The sequence below is a fragment of the Elgaria multicarinata genome, chromosome 5 (genome assembly GCF_023053635.1).
Source record: "Elgaria multicarinata webbii isolate HBS135686 ecotype San Diego chromosome 5, rElgMul1.1.pri, whole genome shotgun sequence".
Taxonomy (NCBI): Eukaryota; Metazoa; Chordata; class Lepidosauria; order Squamata; family Anguidae; genus Elgaria; species Elgaria multicarinata.
The window spans coordinates 100,311,206-100,332,081 of NC_086175.1; the positions used below are offsets into that span (position 1 = coordinate 100,311,206).

Genomic DNA, 20,876 nt, shown 5'->3' on the forward strand with positions numbered 1-20,876 from the left:
AGCAATGGATGAGTTAATCACCCTCTTGGAACTGGTCATGTGTCCTCTTCCTCTTCCTCTTCCTCTTCCTCTTCTTCTTCTTCTTCTTCTTCCTCCTCCTCCTCCTGCTGTTGTTATTGCAAGTGTACTGCTAATATTAATGCCTTGTTTGCTTTACACTTGCAATGTTGTTATTAAGAAGGGAATAGACACTCATGTCCAAATTAGGAAATTCCCGATTGGAAGATTGCATTTGTGGGAAACTTGTATGGAAAGTAGTGCATAGCATGTGCCTATCAGCATATGAGTGATTCATACATTTTCCTGACAGGAACTCAGGCTCACTTTCAAAATAGGGTTATAAGTAAACATGCAACAAATTATTCAATGCCACACTGTACATATTTACCACTCCCTTTGGTTCATGAAGGATGCTGGATCATTGGTGGACCTGGCTTTAATTTAAATTCATATAGCTGCAACATAAGTTTAAGGAAAGAAACTGTTAAAACCCAAGTTCTCCTATTGTGGAAGGTTTTCTCCAATATAATCTTGAGAATCCTGAGCCTATACTGAAAGTGGGGCTAAGGGCCAAAACAGACAATCTACACCAAGCAGGATATTGCACTATGAAAGTGGTATGAAAGCCACACTACTGCTTTATAGCGGTATTGAAGTGCACTGACAACTCTTGGGGCCCATTGACACATACCATATACCGCTTTTATACCGCTATATCCTGCTTGGTATGGCTCTTGCCTTTTATATAGCACATTCATACCACACAATGCAATGTCCTGCTTGGTACAGATAAGCCATTAAATCTGTGTCTAGGATCCTCCCCTCTTCCTGAACTGGCTGGTAAATTATTTCTTCTTCTTCTTCTTGTTCTTCTTCTTGTTCTTCTTCTTGTTCTTGTTCTTCTTCTTCTTCTTCTTCTTCTTCTTCTTCTTCTTCTTCTTCTTCTTCTTCTTCTTCTTCTTCTTCTCCTCCTCCTCCTCCTCCTCCTCCTCCTCCTCCTCCTCCTCCTCTTTTGCTCTAGAGTAGACACAGGGGACCAAACTGGGATCTTAAATGCTCCCCTACCCACCCCCTGATCCCCCTGGAGGCCCTGCATTTACTCTAGAGTAAAAAAATGGAAAAAAGACGTAGCTGCTAGATTTAAAGTAAATGCCTATTTTGGCCCTAACAGGACTTCCTCACCTTTTACTGTTGAGGAGCAGCAATGCAGGTTGGCTCCTTGTCTCTGAAGCTTGTGAAGAGTTTCAAGATGTAGCTTAAAGGAAGGATGGACAACCCTTTTGCAGCCAAGGGCCACATGCAGTGCCAGGTGTCCAGTAGTGGGCTTCACTTTCTATTTTGAGATAAAGGTGTATAAAAGAGTGAAGCAGACCAAAGTCAGAGACAGGAGAAGCCCAGAGAAAGACAAGAGCTTTTGGAAGGAGCAGAAAGAAGCAGGAAAGAACTTGCATTTTTGCAACTTTTATTGCCTTTTAATGCCTTTGTATCACTCTGCTATATTAACTAAATACCTTTATTGTGATTTGCTTGTTTTTCTTTACTAGTAAACTGTTGTGTTAAGCCACAAGTGTCTGGAGCGTCACTGACCCATGTCTACAGCCTAAACCTCACATTACTTGGAAGGGGAAGGTAAAAAGAAGGAAGAGGCAGGGATCCTTAATGAATTGCTCAGGGAGTCCAGGCCATAGGAGGAATTTTCCCCTCAACCAGCACTGGCGCTCCCTCCCAGGGACCATAGGACCATAGCCTCACGCCACTAAATGAGATGTTCCAGGAATGGTCCATCATTGCCATGACCACCTGAGCCCACATTCACTTCAGTTAACATCTTCATTGTGGAAGCTTTAGCAAAAGGGGTCACCATGGTTCAGGAACAGGAGTCTCAGGCATGAAAGTTTTCTCCAGAAAGAATCCTCGGGAGGCTACGAATAATTGACACATAAGAAACCAAAACAGCCAAACAGAGCTGCTGTGATTAACTTACTGCCATCAGTGCAGCCTGTGGCTTATTGAGGATAAATGATTGTGGCGTAATGTGAAAGGCTTCACTTCAATAAAAATAGCTCCAGGGAAATCAAAATGCATGGGGGTTCCAGTTCATTAATGGAATATAAGCACAGGCTTAAGAAATGACAGAAACTGATTTAATGTAACATTGTTTTAAAGTTCCTGTTCCATGCCACGGTTAGAGAAGAGGTGCTTTGAGATTCAGAATGGTTTTGCAATGATGTCCTTTGAAGCAATCATAAAGCCTATTTCGGAATCGGATACCCCTAGCGGAGCACTCCTGGTACCTCCAGCCTCTTGGGATCTGGGGCTTCAGTTTGTGCTCTCCCCCAAACCCACCTGCACAATGGAGAGTGTCAGCTGTGGGATCTGTGCTTGGCAAGGGAGTAGCGGGGTGTGTGTGTGTGACTTTTCCAGCCATACTTTAGTTCCTGTGCTACAGCACCCCCAGGAGGGGAAGGATGGGTAGCTGCCACAAAGAGCCATTTATCTCATTCGTTGTGACAAGAAAGCTTTTGAGCAACCCAACTATGAAGGCTTTGAAAACTGGAAGAGGTTGTTTTCAGGCTATCGCTCTGCCATAAATGAATGGCATGCATAAGTTTGGGCAGGTAGACTAGGAAAAAGGACTGCTGAGTATACTTCTTCAAATGCCAAAGAAGTTCACATAGCATGGCCTTTGCCAACCCCGAGCCCTCCGGAAGTGTTGGACTACAACCCCCAGAATCCCCCTGCTAGCTCCTTGGATAGCTCCTTAAGTGTTATGACTGATTCTGACTGAAACCCAGAGTGGATTGACCATCCCACTGATAGCATAGCTACCAGCCTCCACTGCTAGCAACCAAAGTGTAAGGTGGCCAAATGCCCTACTTTACAGAGGACAGCCCTCTGTTTTGGAGAGCTAGCAAAGGACAGTCCTCTCTTTGAAGGGGTTCTCTGTTTGATGGGCTGCTAAAAATCTGGTTTAAAGTCAAAGGGCTATAAGAAGGGAGAGCAGGGACTAGAAGTTGTCCATCAATGGTTAGCACCTGGGCAGCAGACTGAGCAGGCAGACAGGTCACCTGGTCTGTCTTCTTGTCTACAGTGAGATGTCTTGAATTTTGATTTAGATTATAGTTGTTTCAACATTTGCACATGTACATATAAATTTGCAAATGCAATTGTTATGGAAATTGGTGCCCTCTTTTTGGCAATCCCTCTTTATTTAGCAATGTGCAAGTGGCCATGCTAATGAAGTGTTCAATGAGTAGATGTATCATGATAATGGAAACCAGAAGGTCTACGCATATAACACCAATTCTGGTCTGCTTGCATGGCCTTTATGTTTCCTAGCCCAATTCAAAGTGCTAGTTCAACCTATAAATCCTTACTAACTGTCCCAACTGAGAAAAATTTCACAACTATGCATGTGTAACTTTTGATTTAGCAATTTCATTAACCAGCTGCTTTATCTGATCTTGAGATTTCAGAACTTCATGTTACCTTTGTATTAAAACGGTTAGAGAAAGACTGGCATGTAAAGCGAGAAATTGGTTCAGTTTCAAACGCTTCTTCAAAAGAAAAAGAATTGAAAATCACTATGACACACATTTTTGGAGTTACACATAATAGAAAAAACATGCTTTCCCAATTATTTTTTATGAAATTAGCCCCAAAAATGATTTTTGCTGAATTTCTGTGGTAAATGATATATTTTTAAAAAAAGTAAATTGGGCCAATCGGGCCCTTAGGGTTCTGCAGTTGGCCACATACCCTTTTCCCCAACTGCCAATTGTTATTATTTCTTGGCTTTTGTGATGTTTTCCCATTCTAAAAGGTCGAGAGGGTTAGTGACTGGCAGTTGAGAGCTTTAAGCTACAATAGGCTCATATGTTTGGTCTTTTGGGCCCTCCCCATTGCTTTTGGCTCCACTGAGAGCTTCTTCAAAATGGAATTCAGCCCTTTGGGCTGAAAGAGGTTCAACAACCATGGCATACACCCTGTAGCATTTAGTTGAGTTGGGGATGTGAAACCTCTGCTCCCTGGGCCAAATGCAGATCTTCAGGACCCCCAATCCAGACTTTCCAGCTCCTCTGAGGCCATACCCCTTCACTGGCCCCACTCCTGGTTACCAGTATTATTTACTCCAACTACAGTTCTGGATTCCTTCCATCTGCAAAGGGGGGGGGGGGCTCACACACATTGGAGAACAAGAATGCCTGGATACAAATGTCTTTTTTCTGTTGTGGGCTGGACAAAATTAAGAGTCACTTCTATAGCTCCACCCATTATTGCATTGGCCCCACCCACTTTTGGCTGTGGCCCCACTCACTGCTGGAATGTGGTGGTGGGTAAACCCAGGACAGGATTTGACTGAGGTTAGATGTACCACAACAGGAAAAAGGTCTCCAACCCAATCTGTGGAAACCTGAAGGGCTGGATTTGGCTCCCAGGTCTAAGATTCTGCATCCCTGATGTATGCAATCCCCAGTGTCTTGGGCTGTCCCTCAACAGGAAATGCACAGGATCATGAATCTCATACCCATTCAGATCCATGATACAAATTACTATAAACTTTTACAATTAATTGCAAAGCTGCCAATTTGTTTTTGGAAATGCAATTATTTCTCTGCAAATGTAGGCATAGGCAGCTTTAATTTGAGACAATTCCAGATTCAAACAGATAAAATTTAGGGATTGGAACAGAGTGAACTAAAATTCATGCTCCATATTAATATATAGTTATAGCTCAGTACCGCAATATCCGATGAAGCGCCTCTCCTGGTATGAACCTACCCATATGCTACGATCAATGCCGCCTTCCTCTAAGGGAGGCTTGGAGAATGGGTTGTTTGTTGCACCATGCGTTAGCATGTTATCTGAACCTAAGACATTTACCACAGGATGGCTTATTAACCATGCAGCATGGCTTATTTTTCCTGAACATGTCATCTTGAGAACCCATGATTTATTGTTGGTTTGTTCTGGGTGGTCAGCAAGCCACACTGCATGGTTAACAAGCCACCCTGTGGAAAATGTCCTGGGTTCAGACAACATGCTAACCTACAGTTCAAACAATGGTTAAACAACAACCCACCAGTCAACTACTGAGTGTGGGTTAGCATGTTGTTTGAACAGCCCCACAGTTAAATATGCTGGTATATTTAGTATTTTGACCTAAATTGCACTCCAATGGCTTCTTGAACTGCTGCTCCCATGTTAGCTGCAGTGTTGTTTACATATCTGGAGATCTGCTCACAGCGACACAATTAAAAAAAACCCACCCTAACAAACAAAAGAAAGTAAACAGTTGGTGTGCATCTTTTGCTGAAACGAACTTAACCTAAAGGCTGCAGGACAAAATGATCTTGACTTGGTGTTTACAAATGCATTGACAGTGAAGTACAGGAACATAAACATTGAAGTGTTTGAAAGAAAGGAACAGTTGGGTACATTTTTCAGTCCAATATAAATACCAACAAATGTGGGACAGGGTGTGGGGGTGGGAGGGAAGGATATGAGAAACTGTCAAAGCTGGGCTGTACAAAGACACAACACTTTGATACAATGGACAAAATGCTGAGTAACACACTGGACATGGAAGGAAATTTCATATTTCAATATGAAATGTAGATTTGTTAGTCTTGTAATTAGTGATTCCTACTCAACAGGAAGTAAACACAAGAACTGAAATGACAAGAACAGCGTTTGTCAGAATGAAACAATTGTTATTTAATCAGAATCTTCATCTTGCACTAAGGATTCAGATGGTAAGATGTTATGTGTTTTCAATATTATTTTATGGAGTGGAGGCTTGGACACTTAAGAACAATTTGGGGGAAATTGGATTTTTCAAAATGTGGATATCCCAATGTATGTTGAAAATATCATGGACTGACCAAGTAATAATAATAACAATAATAATATATTTATTTATTACCCGCCTCTCCCTCTGGATCGAGGCAGGAAACAACACTAAATACAATATAATACATAAAATTAGTAAAAAGAGCATATATAACCATTACAGTATTAAAATGAAGTAACAAATGAAGATGTACTACACAAGGTTAGCAAACAAATGGAATTAATAAATACCATCAAAAGAAGAAAATGACAATATCTTGGTCATATTATCTGACGAGAAAATATACTATAGTCTGAATACAAGGGGAAATTGAAGGAACCAGTTCAATGGGAAGAAGATGAAAAACCTTGCTAAAAAGCTTGAGGGAATAGTACAGTTGTACTTCTGTACAGTTATTTAGAGCAGCGGTGTCAAAAACAAGAATAGCTGTGATAGCTAACCTTAAGGGGAAGGCACCTTAAGAAGAAGACTCAACAGGAACTATTCTGTTCAAGGGCACTATGGAAATATTTAATCTATCCTACACTGAATGTTTTGGAAACAAACACTAATGTAGCTAGGATATGCTAACAACCTCTTCAGACCTCTAATAGAGAAGAAGGAGGAGAAGACAATCCCTCTTGACCCTATAATCTAAGGAATTATAAACCAGCATGGAATCTTCCATTCTGGGCCAAAGTAGTTGAATGACTAGTGATTGGGCAGCTCCAGTACTTCTAAAGGAAACCGAGTATCCAAGACCATAAAGAACCATACTAACAGGGATGGTTTTAAAGAACCATACATACAGGGATGCTTTAGGGTGGATTCCTGCATTGAGCAGGGGGTTGGACTCAATGGCCTTGTAGGCCCCTTCCAACTCTGCTGTTCTATGATTCTTTGATTCTATGATTCTAAATCAGATCAAGGCCTGTCTAGTTCAGCAAACTTTTTACACAGTAGCTAAGTAGTTGGAGGTGGGAAGCCCACCACTAGGTCAGGAGTACAATAGCACTCTCACCCCATGCTCAGGTTCCCAGCAACTAGTATATAGAGGCCTAATGTCTCTTTTACTGGAAGTAACATGTAACCTTTATGACTAGTAGCCATTGATAACCCAGTCCTCTATGAATTTGTCTAATCCCTTTTTAAAGCCATCCAAGTTGATGACCAAATCTAGCTCTATTTCAATCCAATTTCAGCAGTGGTTTGGTATTGAGGCTGCATGGGTTGTTTCTTTTTCAGTGAGAGAGACACAATTTAACCCTTTTGATTCTCTTCAATGTCTCAGCAGCTTTTGCTACAATTGACCATGGTATCCTTCTGGAGTGAATAGTAGGGTTGGGAACATTGTACTTTGGTGGTTCCATTCCTGCTGCCTTACTTGGAGATTAAAAAAAGTGGTGCTGGTAGAAAGTTGTTTCTCCATTTTGGAGCTGACATGTGAGTCATTCTGGGATCCATAATTTCCCTCCCATTCCTATACATGTTTTAACAATGTATATTATGTTCTTAATTCAGTTTTATATATTTTATATTTCCTGTTGTTCCCTGCCTCGATCAAATGGAGAGGCAGGTAAGAAATTATTATTATTATTATTATTATTATTATTATTATTATTATTATTATTATTATTATTGGTAGATTAATGTGGGGCTTTACATTTATCTCTGCTGAATTTCATCTTAGTGGTTTCGGCCCAGTGTTCCATCCTGTCAAGAACATGTTGAATTTTGAGTATGTCATCTGTGTTCTTAACTATCCCTCCCAGGTTCATGTTATCTGCAAATCCAATATGTGTCCTCTTTGTGTCTACATCCAGGTCGTTTATTAAAGTGATGAACAGCTCATGGCTTAGGACAAAGCCATGTGACACTCCACTTGAGATCTCCATCCAGGTTGACACAGAGCCATTAATGGCACTCATTGAACAGTGTTGGCTCTGATTTCGGTGGAGCTGTGAATCCACTCTGGATTTCAGCCAGAGCCAGCCAGAACTCTCAAAGAGTAAGGTGCTGAACCTATTTTAGGGACAGGGCTCAGCACCTTGGATAGCTCCTAAGGACATAAGAAGAGTCATGCTGCATAAGACCAAGGATCCATCTAGTCCAGCATTCACTTCATAGAACGGCCAACCAGCTGTCAACCAGGAACCCACAGCAGGACATGGGTGCAAGAGCACCCTCCCGTGTTTCCAAGCAACTGGTGTATACAGGCTTACTACATCTGATACTGGAGGTAGCACGAAGCCATCAGGACTAGTAGTCATTGATAGCCTTCTTCTTCAGGAATTTATCCACCCCCCTTTTAAAGCCATCCAAATTGGTGGCCATCACTACACCTTGTTGCAGCAAATTCCATAATTCTGGCTGGCTCTGACTAAACCCCAGAGTGGATTTGCAGCCCCACTGAAATCAGAGCCATTAGCCTCCACTGTCATTGAATATGGTTGCTCAAGCAGCTATGGATCCACCAAATATTAGTATCATCCAACCCACAATGAAAATCAGAGGTAAATTTAGGGGGTGGCGAATAGTGTGGGGGAGGAAGGTTTAATCCTCCACTCCTAGAATGTCATGTCCTGGTGCAAATTGGGGGTGTGCATGCTTACACTACAGTAAAGAAAAAAGCTAGCCTTCAACTACATGCTATGCGATTAGCATAATGTGTATTCTTACTCTGACTGTGTAGCCAGCTGCTCACTTCTGGTAACCTGCTCTTTCAAAAGCTCCACACACCTCAGCCTCAGAAAAGAGCATGAAAAAGTAAAAGCAGGATATTGGGGGGGGGAGCCATAAACACTGTAGCAGATCAAGTCAGGTGACTCAGCAGCCCAAATGTTGTTGTTGTTGTTGTTGTTGTTGTTGTTGTTGTTGTTGTTTTTTTAAATCCAGGGAAAGTGTAAAAAGAAGTCCTGCACAAATGGGAAGGGGGGAGGGAAGCTCCAAATACAAAAGCAGTCTCAGGGTGCTTCCAGATGGAAGGCTGTTCTCGCTACTCATCACAACACATTGTGCAGCTATCCTGTCTTTCTCTCCTGAATGTGATAAGAAAAACACAATGGAAGAAGGGGTGAGAAAAGTATATCCATATATTTATCCATTCGTGAGTGGCTCCTATATTCCACCCTAAGCACGACTAAGGGTGCTTAGTCCTTGTGCAGAACCCCCCTGAGTCTTTGCATAAGGCAGAGGTGGGCAACCTGTGGCCCTCGGAGGTCTTGAGTGCAGCCAACTGTGGGTGCCAAAGCCTCTGTATTTCCTCCTACATAAGTCCACCGCTCAGCTATTCAGTGGGCTGGGGGGAAATGGGCTTGCGATGGTGCCCGGTCAGTTCTCACTGGGCTGTTCTGGGATTCCCAGCCCACTTTCAGTTTTTGTTCTTCTGCAAACTTCCTTCTGTGTATGGGTGGTACCATTTTGGCTACATTAAAATAAGCACTAGAAGAGTTGAGATTGCATATATCAATATACTTATTTTAATTAGTGTTTCGGTATGCAATATGGAAATGATTGGCCTTGTATAACTTCTTGTGCAACATATTGCCCACTGTTGCAAAGAGTTTTTTCCCTATAATTTGCATAGAGATAAAGTTAAATATGAGATCTATATTACCTATATTTCCTATGTCTGTATTATCTTCCCCTTGTGTTGGCCCAGCTGGAGTGAACATCAAAGATCCAAGACTATTGCCATCAAGCTCTATCAAGGAGAGTCAGCAGAAATTCTGTCCTTGAAGATTAAATGGTCTACAATCTTCTGACATGAAAAAAAAAATGCCGACAGGCAAGTCAAGCAGATCAAGGGCAGTTATTTCAAGTGGAGAGACGAAAAGGTCAATGTCTGTGCATTTGGAATATGTTGAGATTACGGCCAATGCAGCATGACTACATTCATTCTCTAGCCTCTGTTGTATGACATTGAACCCTTTGGATGTGATATATGAGAACCACTGTGGAAGATCTAGAGATGGCAGTAGATTGTGAAGTGTGTCTTGCCACCCACAGCACAAGGGAAGTCAGACGTCACGTGGGAATCTGCAGAATTGGGTCATTGTCATGCATTAACCTCAATGACTATGCAAGACTTACCATTAAAAAAAATCTTAAAAATCTGTAACACTTGCACCATTTTGAATGGCATTCTATTGATGTCTCTGGGAGATGTACTTGGTCAGGTGGTAGAGATGGTCATCTTTCCTTTACCCAGAGTCCACACTTCTCATAAACCCAAGCATTAAAACACACACCAGCCCATGAAATGTGGTGCTGTAACTCTTAGCTGACATGAATGCTGCCCATATCTTTTTGAGAAAAGGAAATTAAGCTTTATGTTTGCATTCAAAATAGACTAAGGCAACAAATTCATCTGTCAGGCCCAATAAGAACCCAACACTTCTTCCAACGTAACATAAATTACAAGAAATGGAATATACATGAACATGTTCAAAATGGACAATTTTGGGCAGGTTCCCAGAACAGGAAACATTCCCTAGGCTATGTTTTTTAACTGCTGCATCCCCTTGTAAGGCAACAGTCATGGCATGACATCTCCTTTTGGCAAAGTAGTAACCACTTGGTGGTGAACATACATTTTTCTCATGAACAACCTCCATTTTGTAGACAGCAATATAAATGCTCTGGCTCAGTCAGTCTCTCTCTCTCTCTGGAGAAAAACCATAGCTCAGTGGTAGTAGTGGTGACCATATGAAAAGGAGGACAGGGCTCCTGTATCTTTAACAGTTGCATAGAAAAGGGAATTTTAGCAGGAGTCATTTGTATATGTGGAGAACTTGTGAAATTCCCTCTTCATCACAACCGTTAAAGCTGCAGGAGATATACTAGAGTGGCCAGATTTAAAAGAGGGCAGCTTTAATTGTTGTGATGAAGAGGAAATTTCACCAGGTTCCCCATATATAGAAATGACACCTGCTGAAATTCCCTTTTCTATGCAACTGTTAAAGATACAGGAGCCCTGTCCTCCTCCTTTTCTCATATCTATCTATCTATCTATCTATCTATCTATCTCATGGTCACATCCAGATTAGATCACTGTAACACAGCCTACACGGTGCTGCCTTTAAAGTTGGTTTGGAAGCTTCTGCTGATTCAGAATGCTAGAGCATTTAACACCAATTCTGCACCAGCTGCACTGGTTGGCAGTGTGTTTCTGGGCCCAATTTAAAGCCCTAAATGGCTTGGGAACAGGTTATTTGAAGGACCACCTGCACCTGTATGAACCTACCCAGGCCCTAAAATTGGCCATGGTGGCCCTATGTGCCCACCAATGGCATCTACTAGGATGATGGTCAGCTCAAGAGAGAGAACCTTTTCAGTGGTAGCCCCACCTGTATGGAAAACTCTACCATCAGATGTGCACATGGCTGCCTCCCTGATTGGTTTTAAATAGGCCTTAAAAACATGGATGTTCCAGTGAGCTTTTAAATAAATGAGTGCCCAACGGTATTTTATAAATTGGAGTAGGGTGACTATAAGAAAAGGAGGTCAGGGCTCCTGTATCTTGTTTCAGTTCATTGTATTTTATTGTTTATCTTGCAAACTGCCTTGCAGAGCCATTGCCTTGAGAGGCAGTATAAAAATATTTGCCTCTTCCTCATCTGTATACTCAAAACTTTCCAAATCACTTTTGAGTTTGCAAAGTGAAATACTGATGTCAGCAGTAAAGGTCTAAAAGACCACATTTGCATCATGAGATTAAGAAGGAACAAGTGAAGACACAGAAATAAAAAGAAAACACAAATAAAAGGGAATATCAACAATTAGAATTTTGCAAACTATGTTGGGTACCCTTCATCCACTTTTCCTTCCCTTAATACTGTAAATATGTTAAGGTAAATCTGTTGTTCTTATGAAAAGCAGTTTGTTGTTCACCCTTTTGAGATGAAACTTGCCTGAAAGTCTTTTGGGGAAAACTTAGAATATTGGACAGCACAATGCAAAATGGAACATTGCCTGAAACCATTTGTTCATAAATATCTATCTTGACAACTGCAGAAATCATTAATGCCTTCTAGCCTACAGTCAATAAATAAAATGAAAAGAAGAATTACTTCCGAAATGGGCAATGCAGAAAAACAAAATGTTGTGCTTTTTTTTTTTTTTAAGGAAAGGCTTATATAACAATAAAAATAATGGAAAATATTTTCTTTTCTTTCTTTTTGTTACAGTGATGTGGCACAAGATAAAATTCTGAGGACATTTATTATATGAAGCTGAGATTGTGTATTTTACCACAGCCCTATGCAGGAAACCATTGGAAATCATATCACAGGTCAGGGCTGGTTCCAAGACGTGTGTGTGTGTGTGTGTCAGGGAATCCAGCCCTCTTGGGGCTCAGTGGATCTCCCCAGAGCCTCCGTGCATCCTTCCTATTTTCTGCAAGTTTTTTCCCTTTAAACAGGACAAGCTATGCTAATTGTGCCTGCAATTGGTGGATCATGGATAAATATGGCTGTAATTAATGTATTTTGTGCCATTTGTGGCCATAAGGTACTTAGTTATATGTAAATTATACATAAAAGCAACTACCAATTAAGAATTTTTATTGGGAGTATGGATGGAGATATGGAGAGGGATGAGAGAAACAGAAAGGTAGCATACAAACTAAATAATATAGGGCTCATCTACACCAAGCAGGATATTCCACTATGAAAGCGGTATATAAAAGGCAGGAGCCACACTACTGCTTTATAGCAGTATTGAAGTGCACTACAGGATCTACACTACTGCTTTGTAGTGGTACTGAAGTGCACTGACAACTGTTAGGGCCTATGACACATCTACACCAAGCTGGATATAACTCTATGGAAGTGGTATATGGTATGTGTCATGGGCCCCAACAGTTGTGAGCGCACTTCAATCCTGCTACAAAGCAGTAGTGTGGCTCCTGCCTTTTATATACCACTTTCATAATGAAATATCCTGCTTGGTGTAGATGAGCGTCTACTATGTCTGCTGCCTTTAGATCAGTCATTGGCACCTTGCAACAACCCAGGAAGGTGGATGCAAAAGGTGAACTGGCAGAGATTTCCCATTTAGTCTTGACAGAAAGAACCATCAGGAGAGAATTCCAGCCCATGTGCGTGGAGGATACTTCAACCATGAAAAGTAAGTTTATAATATGTAATGGAAAAGCTAAGTCATTACAACAGGTACAATGGATTCCTCCCCTTTATTGTGAATTTGACAAAACAAAACAGAAAACAAATCACGGAATGTAAAAAATGAAAAAAAGAACAGAAAATTTCATGCATAGAAATATCAATATTCCCTCAAGTACAAAATTCTAAAAATATATATGTGGGAGATTATGTATATGTCTCAAGAAAAGCAGACCAAATATCCATATATTTATCCACTCCAAGTGGCGCCTATATATTGCTGAACGATAACTTCCAAGTAACCAGAAAGTAGTTCAGGAGGACATGCACATCATTCAATATTAAAGACTGTTCCGGTACAAAATTTATTCATATTATGACCTCCTCCCAAAAGGAGGCAACTATTGGGCATTGCCAGAACATTTAAATAAAAGAAGCATTAGGTGAGTTACATCTCCAACAATTAAGAGAATTAGACAAGTCTTTCTTAAAAAGGCATTGTGGAGTCCAATACACCTGGAACAAGTTTGTTTGTTTTTTGTTGAGTAAGGTATATAATAGATTTTTTTAAAAAAGAGATGGGCACTTAAGTCCTGTTGAGTTCCATGAGTCTACATCAAGTATGGATCCAACATGAAGGTTATATTACCACCAATATCAGAGTTACCATTAGCTGGGGAATATGAGCAGATGGGTGCTATTTCACCCATGTCCTGCTTATGATCTTATCACAGGCGGCTGGTTGGTCACTTTTGTGAACAGGATGCTGGGCCAGATAGGCTTTTGGCCTGCTTCATCTTGCATTCTTAACCACATTTTTAAAAAAGAAATATGAAAGAAAAGTATGTGCCATTCATTTACAATAAAAATGGCTGCAGTGGCCTGATTAAGAAAAAATCATAGAACAAAACACATTGTTCTGGTTTAGCAAGTATAGTGAGTGCCCAGATATTCAACTTATGATCTATTTATGGCATCCGTATCCCACTAAATGGCCTCAAGGTGGCTTATATATAAAACCTTTAAATACAGTAAAACCACAACCACTAAATAAACAGCAAAATAAAAACATCAGATAAATTGTGGGATCCCGATAAAAGCACCAAATGAGGTTATTAAAATGGGTCTCAGTTTCACTAAAAGCCATTAAAGGCACATGAGAACATGCCAGACCTACAAGACAGCAAAGAAGGTGCCAAGCAAACATATATGGTTCCATCACAGAAGAGGCCTTTTCTGCAGGCAGTTTTGTGTGGGAGATATAAGATAGAGCTACGCACCGCATCTATTTATTCCAGGTTAATTAATCTAGAATAATTGCCATTCCCTGGTTTGTAACCCATAATTAGAAGAGATCCATAACATCATCACATGGGGAAAAATTGCGTTCCCTTACCATCATTTCTCTGACCCTGCGTTTGTACCTCATTACTTCCTCTTCTGCCTGGAGGGAAAGAGGAAGTAAACAAAGACCATGTCACCCATTCAGGGGCCATTTGTATCACACTGCTTTTCCTGCACACAGAGCTGCTTTCCTGCACACAGATCATGGCACATTCAGTTTTTTAAAAAGAGTCGGATTAAAAGGGATCTATTTTGTAACAAAAAAAGGAGTGGGAGGCACGTGGGAGGAGGTTGTCTAAAGGACATGAACACATCCGAGTGTGCTTTAAAACGATCATCTGATTAATGTCCCAGAATAAATATGGGAAGCACCTACTCTGGCTTTTTCCTACCCAACGTCTCCTGAATGTTTATAGGATTGCTTTAGATGTAACACTAAACCATAGTTTAAAGATACTAGCATGAGCCTAACTTCTGCCCCTGGGCTCACATGCTTTCCCCACCCTTTCATTTCTCCTCTAGCACAACCATGAGGAGGAATTCAGAAGCTTTTGCTTCCATTTTTATTCACTGCAGCTTGCCATGCTGTCTTGAACCCAGATGTTTTGCCGTTAATATTAATGTTGGTTAGTGGAAGCAAGCCAACTTTAAACCATAATTTATGAAGCTGGCTTATTGTCACTAACCATAGTTAAGATTAATTACAGTTTAGGGCCTGGATGACATACTAAATTCTGTTTAATCTAAAATAGAAGCAGAAGCTTCAAATCTACTCACCACTGTGGCAGAGGAAATGGGGAAGCTAGGCTCATTCTTGCAACACTAAACCATGGCTTATTGTTACATCCAAATGTATCCACTACTGTTAGTAGTGCAGTAAGGTAATTTTAGATTCTGGATTTCATGGATTTATGTATGTCCTATTTAGATGGTAACAGGCCCAGCCCAAGAAATTTTGCTGCCTGAGGCCAAGCAACAAATGATGTACACCCCCACAAGGTGTTCAGTACCCAAAACAAGTCAAGTTATTTTGGCACTCAAGGCAGAAAATCCCACGAACACCACTCTCTCCACCCCACCCCTGCATCAGTAAAAAAAATCAAGAGCAATGCATTAAAAACAACAACAACCTAACATCAAGTTGCATTTTCATGACAGCCACCTCATTCCGCCTAATGTTTTTATTTATTTATTTATTTATTGCATTTTTGTACCGCCCAATAGCCAAAGCTCTCTGGGCAGTTTACAAAAACTAAAAACATGGAAACCATTCAAAAAATAAAACAAACAGTATAAAAACATAATATATAATACAATATAAAAACACAACCAGGATCAAGCAGCAATGCAGAAATTAATACAGATTTAAAATACAAATTTAAAACAGCAAAGTGAAAATTAAGTTGATAGACTGTTACAATGCTGAGAAAATAAAAAGGTCTTCACCTGCATCTAAAAGAGTATAACTGAACTGTAAGGAACCTCTTTGGTTCTGCCAGTTTATGAGGAGCAGGCAAAAAACAATTTTAAACAACAACAACAACAACAACAACAACAGAAGAAGAAACCACCAACATTAGTAACAAAGGAAATTGTCTCTGCTAATCCTCCAGTGTCAAGACATAAAGCACCCATTCCCATAAAAAGAACTGAGAAAAAGGGAGTGGGACCAAGTTTCAGTGAATATACATGAAATTTAATCAGACTCATTTTCTGAGCTATAGCTATCACTATTAGTTTCAGTCTCTGCTTCAATGGCAGTGCCCCCTAGAGGCAGAAATGCATCTTCTGCTTGCATTTGAGAGTTGTAGTCTCAGTTTGCAACCTAGGATTTGATTGTCCTTGGTGCACAGAAATTGTAATAATCTGATACTAGATAGAGTTTTTAGAAATCGTTTGGAGAAGTAAATATCTGAACACTTTGTTTTAAACATTTTATTCATCATGCTAAAATAAAACATCCCGTAATCCATTTTTTTCTTCATTTTTTTTTCAATTTTCCAGAAACAACAACAACAAAACAACAAAAAAGGCTTCAGGGGAAAAACGGGTGGGTGGGTGGAAACTACTTCCCCCCTGAATTTTTCTGGTTTTTTTCCCAGGCCTTCACATCTCTGGAAGTACTTCTTCACACAATGCATAGTTAAATTATGGAATTCACTGCCACAAGATATAGTGATGGCCACCAGTTTGGATGGCTTTAAAAGGTGGTTGGATAAATTCCTGGAGGAGAAGTCTATCAATGGCTACTATCCCTGATGGTTATGTGCTATCTCCAGTATCTGAGGCAGTAAGCCTGTCTGCACCAGTTGGTGGGGGACATGGGTTGGAGGGTGCTGTTGCACCATGTCCTGCTTTGTTGGTCCCTGGTCAACAGTTGGTTGGCCTCTGTGTGAACAGACTGCTGGACTAGATGGACCCTCGGTCTGATCCAGCAGGGCACTTCTTAAGTTCTTATGACCAGTGGGTTAACTGGTAACTCAGAGGCTTTCATGCCTCTCCATTGAGAAAACCCAATAGCCAGACTGCTTTTGAATACCCTTAAATGCAGAAAGAGCTATTATATCCTCCGTCGGCAATGCTCCTAAACAAGCAAACAAACAAAATTGGGGACTTCACATCATCATTATTATACACTGTTCAAATTTCAGAGTTAAAAAAAGAAGGGGGGAAAAGAACGCAATTCCCATAATATTTTGGGCAATGAAAACATCCCCCACCCCACCCCCAGGTGCTACACACTCTCCCCCTTGCCAATCCCTTCAGAACAGAAGAAGCAACTATGTCAGTGGCCTCTGGCTACTGCCTGCCTTGCTCCCTGCCCACCTACTATGAACAGCAGCTCCTCCCACCTGATCATAAAAGCCAACTGCATGCTACCGGCAGCTGATCAGAGCACTTTCTCAGTCTTCCAGTGATCTCCTCCCTTTGGATCTTGCATGCTCAAGGTAAGAATACTTTTCTATCAACACTGCTTCAGCGGCATCCAGATGTTTTGTGGCATGCCACCTCTGCTGCAACTCTTTTCAGGGTTGCTGCTCCATTGGTAGGGTCTTTTTCATTTGGCAAGAAGAAAGCTGTTGTTTTAACAATGTAAGACACTTGCTTAAATTACTGAGAAATATAGAACATCTGTGGCTGCAAAAAGGCTGTTTTTCTTCTTCTCTCCTTTCAGTAGTACTAAAAAAAAGAAAAGAAAAAAGTGGGGGGGGGAGGGCCTGGAAATGTTATTTCACATTTTAAAATCTGTTTTGTTTCTTGATGAGAGAAACCTAGTTAAAGCTATCAGCAAACATGTGCACTTTAAAGGAGCCTGAAAGATTTCCCTTAACACCCGAAGAAAAGGCCCTGTTGTCAGTGTTGTGGAAGCTTCACCCTAACTTTTGGACAGGGCATCTTTCACACAGTTTACTGCTTTGCAAATAAGGCATGCTTGGATGGTTGCCTTGGTGGAGGAACACTAATCAGGTGGATGTTTGACGGTGGGGAGAAGCTGTCAAGCTGGGAACTTTGGGAATGTGTTCGGAGAGCAAAATTCAGTTTCCTTCTGAAAATCTAGAACAACTCACGCTACACCTTGTGTGGATAAATGGCAGTAGATTTCTCTGTACACAAATGAACTTAACAGCCACAGATCTTCCCCTTTCTCTGTGTCTTAAGAAATGTTGGAGAAAGGAACGAACAGTGAGACAGTTGTGTTTACATACACTAGCCTCAATATTGAAAGTCTGGCATTAAATCAGAGGCAGTAGAAGCAGACGTTTTTAAAGCACTTCTTAAATCCAAGTCTTTAGTTCTCTGCCCTCCTTTTACACAATTGCATCCGATTTCCTTGGGTCAGCTTCTCCCAGAGCAAGTGAGCCAAAGCATTTAACCACATCATCACCTTTTAAATGGAATTCCATCCTATAAACCCTAATCCAGAAATGCCTGCATAGAGTTCTGAAATTCAAGTGTTCAGGAATTAGTACTGTGTAAGAAACAGCTCAACTGTACATAAAGGGCGGGGGGGGGGAGCTGCATAACTGTATAAAACATTTTTGGATTCCTTAAAGTAGATTGCTGTCATTCAATTCCTTTTCAGAGCAGTGGTTTGCTATTATTGAATATTATTTCATATAATTTCTCTCTAGAAATACAGTGTAATAGCCTCGTACTTGGTGGGATGCCACAAACTCAGTATTAATTTAACTGGGAACTGTGTTTGATACAATAACGATTATAATTTTTAGAAGAACAGAGTAAACATTAGAAATTTTATCTCATAGTAACTGGAAAAATATCCAACCAAAGGTTATATAAGTGTCTGATGTCTTCTGAAATTGCTATTAAAGTTCAGAACATTTTGGTAAGCTTCATGCTTAAAAACTGGAGAGGGGGAAAATCTGTTCTTTGTGAAAAACAAATGCTGTACTTATTTTTCGGAGGGGACAAGGAAAATGTAATAGCTTTTGTTTGTCAACTGATATTTCAGCACTTCCTTGCTAATTATTATTTACTTAGATATTTATCATGCACATTATAGTATTTAGCAAAACAAAATGCACAACCCAAAAAACTTGAATGGCTGTAATTTATGGATATACTGTAATTTAAGGAATGTCCTATCTGAAGAATTAAGGTTAAAATAAGATCCTACTGTGAAATTCCATTTATCATGCAAAATTTTCTTAACAAAATATTTCTGAAAATGTACTTCGAGCAGTATTCCCAGAAGAAACACTTCATGAAATGCATTTAACATAGAATGGTCGCATGTGTCAAAATTGAGAGACTGCTGTGAAGTGAGTTGGGTTTTATTTCCTTTTGAAAATGGTACACAGTGATGGTACATAGTGTTAGCTGAAAAGAATGCTCCTATCCCGATACAAAATAACTCTCCTGCTGGTGATTTCCCCCTGCTTTAAAATTAGGTCAGGAGTTCAAGTAAGTGTCACTTTGTAATGTTGGGCTAGCTTGGGAAAGTTAAGTACAGTTGAGCCACATAAGTGATTATGTATCTCAAAATGTGCCTCTGAGGCTTGTTAGAAAAGATTACTTGTTGTAGTGTTGCCATTGAGCTTTTACTATAGCATGAGAGCAATGTAATAAAGACTGATCAATCTGAGCAAGTGAAGAATGGAAAAGAGGTACAAAAATATACCAATTGTAAAAACAAAAATGGTACTCTTTGTGGTTAGTCAAGTGCTAAACTGGGACATGGGGTGGGGATGTGTATAAGGCTATTGGGATTTCCAGGAATATTGAGTTGCATCAAAAGGTAGCTTTGTCTTAGCAGAAATCACTTCCGCTTGTGCATCCTATCCTTACCCACTGCAGTCCTTTGGTGCCATATTCTATTCTGATTTAGTCCGGAGGGTCCGGGAACTTTTGGGTGGTGGTGGTGGAAGGGAAAAACTTGAGGGCCCTGATTTGTGCAAACAGAAGCATTTTCCTTCAGGGCAAAGCCACCACTGGGTATAGCCCATACTCGGTTGTACAAGGCCTTTCTGCTGAAATAGAACTTTAATGACTCTTGAATAAGAGACATTCTCTATTCAGACCCTTTGACTTTTCCTCCCATACTTTCCAAATGTCCAATAAGCTGGATGCTACAGCAGTTCAGTTTTTGTGAGAAATTCAGAGAAAAGTCCAAAGTTTGTTTTACTTCATTGTGCTATGTGGTAACTAACTTTGTAACTAACTATGTAACTAAGGTACAAGAGCCTTGTTGTACCTTAAAGACTATCAAATGTATTTGTTCTGGCATAAGCTTTCAGAGATACTATTCACTGGATCAGATGATCACTATTATCTTCATCCGATGCGTCTGAGGAAGTGGACAGTGTCCAAAAAGCTCATGACAGAATAAATAAATTTGTTAGTCTTTCAGGTGCCACAAAATTCATGTTTTGTCTGCAACAGACCCCTCTAGAAATTGTAACTTTTTAACATTTAATTCCCCTGTCTTCAATACTGTGAGCTATTATTTGGGGAGGTGATTCCAGTTTCTAAATTAGTTTTCCAAATTATGGCTTTCATATTTGGTTTGACCCCACCCCCCTCGAGTTCTCTAAGTGTTAGTTGTTGGGTTTTGAATAAGATAACATGGATGTGATTTCCTGATGTATATTCTCCTACCAGAATGTTATAGATTGAGGTACCTAGTATATTTCAGATAATAAAGGCTGCCCCACAATGACCAAGGTTCATTCAGACATAATGTTAAACAATGGTTTAGCATTATACAAATGAGCTTTGGGCTCCCCAGCTTCCCCTTTCCTCCTGGTGTGATCACAAGATCAGACTTCATGCATGTTATTGACCCCAGTTTATTGTTTCTTCCAAGCCCAAGAAAACTGTGCTTAGCCTTACCTATGGCTTATTGAAGCAAGCCAACTTCAAACCCTGGTTTGTGAAGTTGGCTTGTTTCCTTAAACCACAGTTGAGATTAACCACAGTTTAGAGTTTGGATGTAACAATAAATTGTGGTTAACTAAAGATGGAAACAAACGTTTCTGATCTTTTCCTTGTGGCTAGACAAGAAGAGGTGAGGGGAGGTGGTCATAAGATTACGGCTTGTGCATGTTACACTAAAC

At 40.4% G+C, this 20,876-nt stretch overlaps 1 protein-coding gene across 1 annotated transcript in view; it reads left to right on the top strand.

Moving 5' to 3' along the window:
* The first annotated feature begins 17,199 nt into the window (after positions 1 to 17,199).
* The window catches only part of COL8A1 (collagen type VIII alpha 1 chain), a 120,300-nt gene continuing 116,623 nt past the window's right edge, over positions 17,200 to 20,876 (top strand). Inside the window, exon 1 of the mRNA XM_063127636.1 lies at positions 17,200 to 17,246. The gene's annotated coding sequence lies outside the window, so the exon portion shown is untranslated. The remainder of the gene's footprint in view (positions 17,247 to 20,876) is intronic.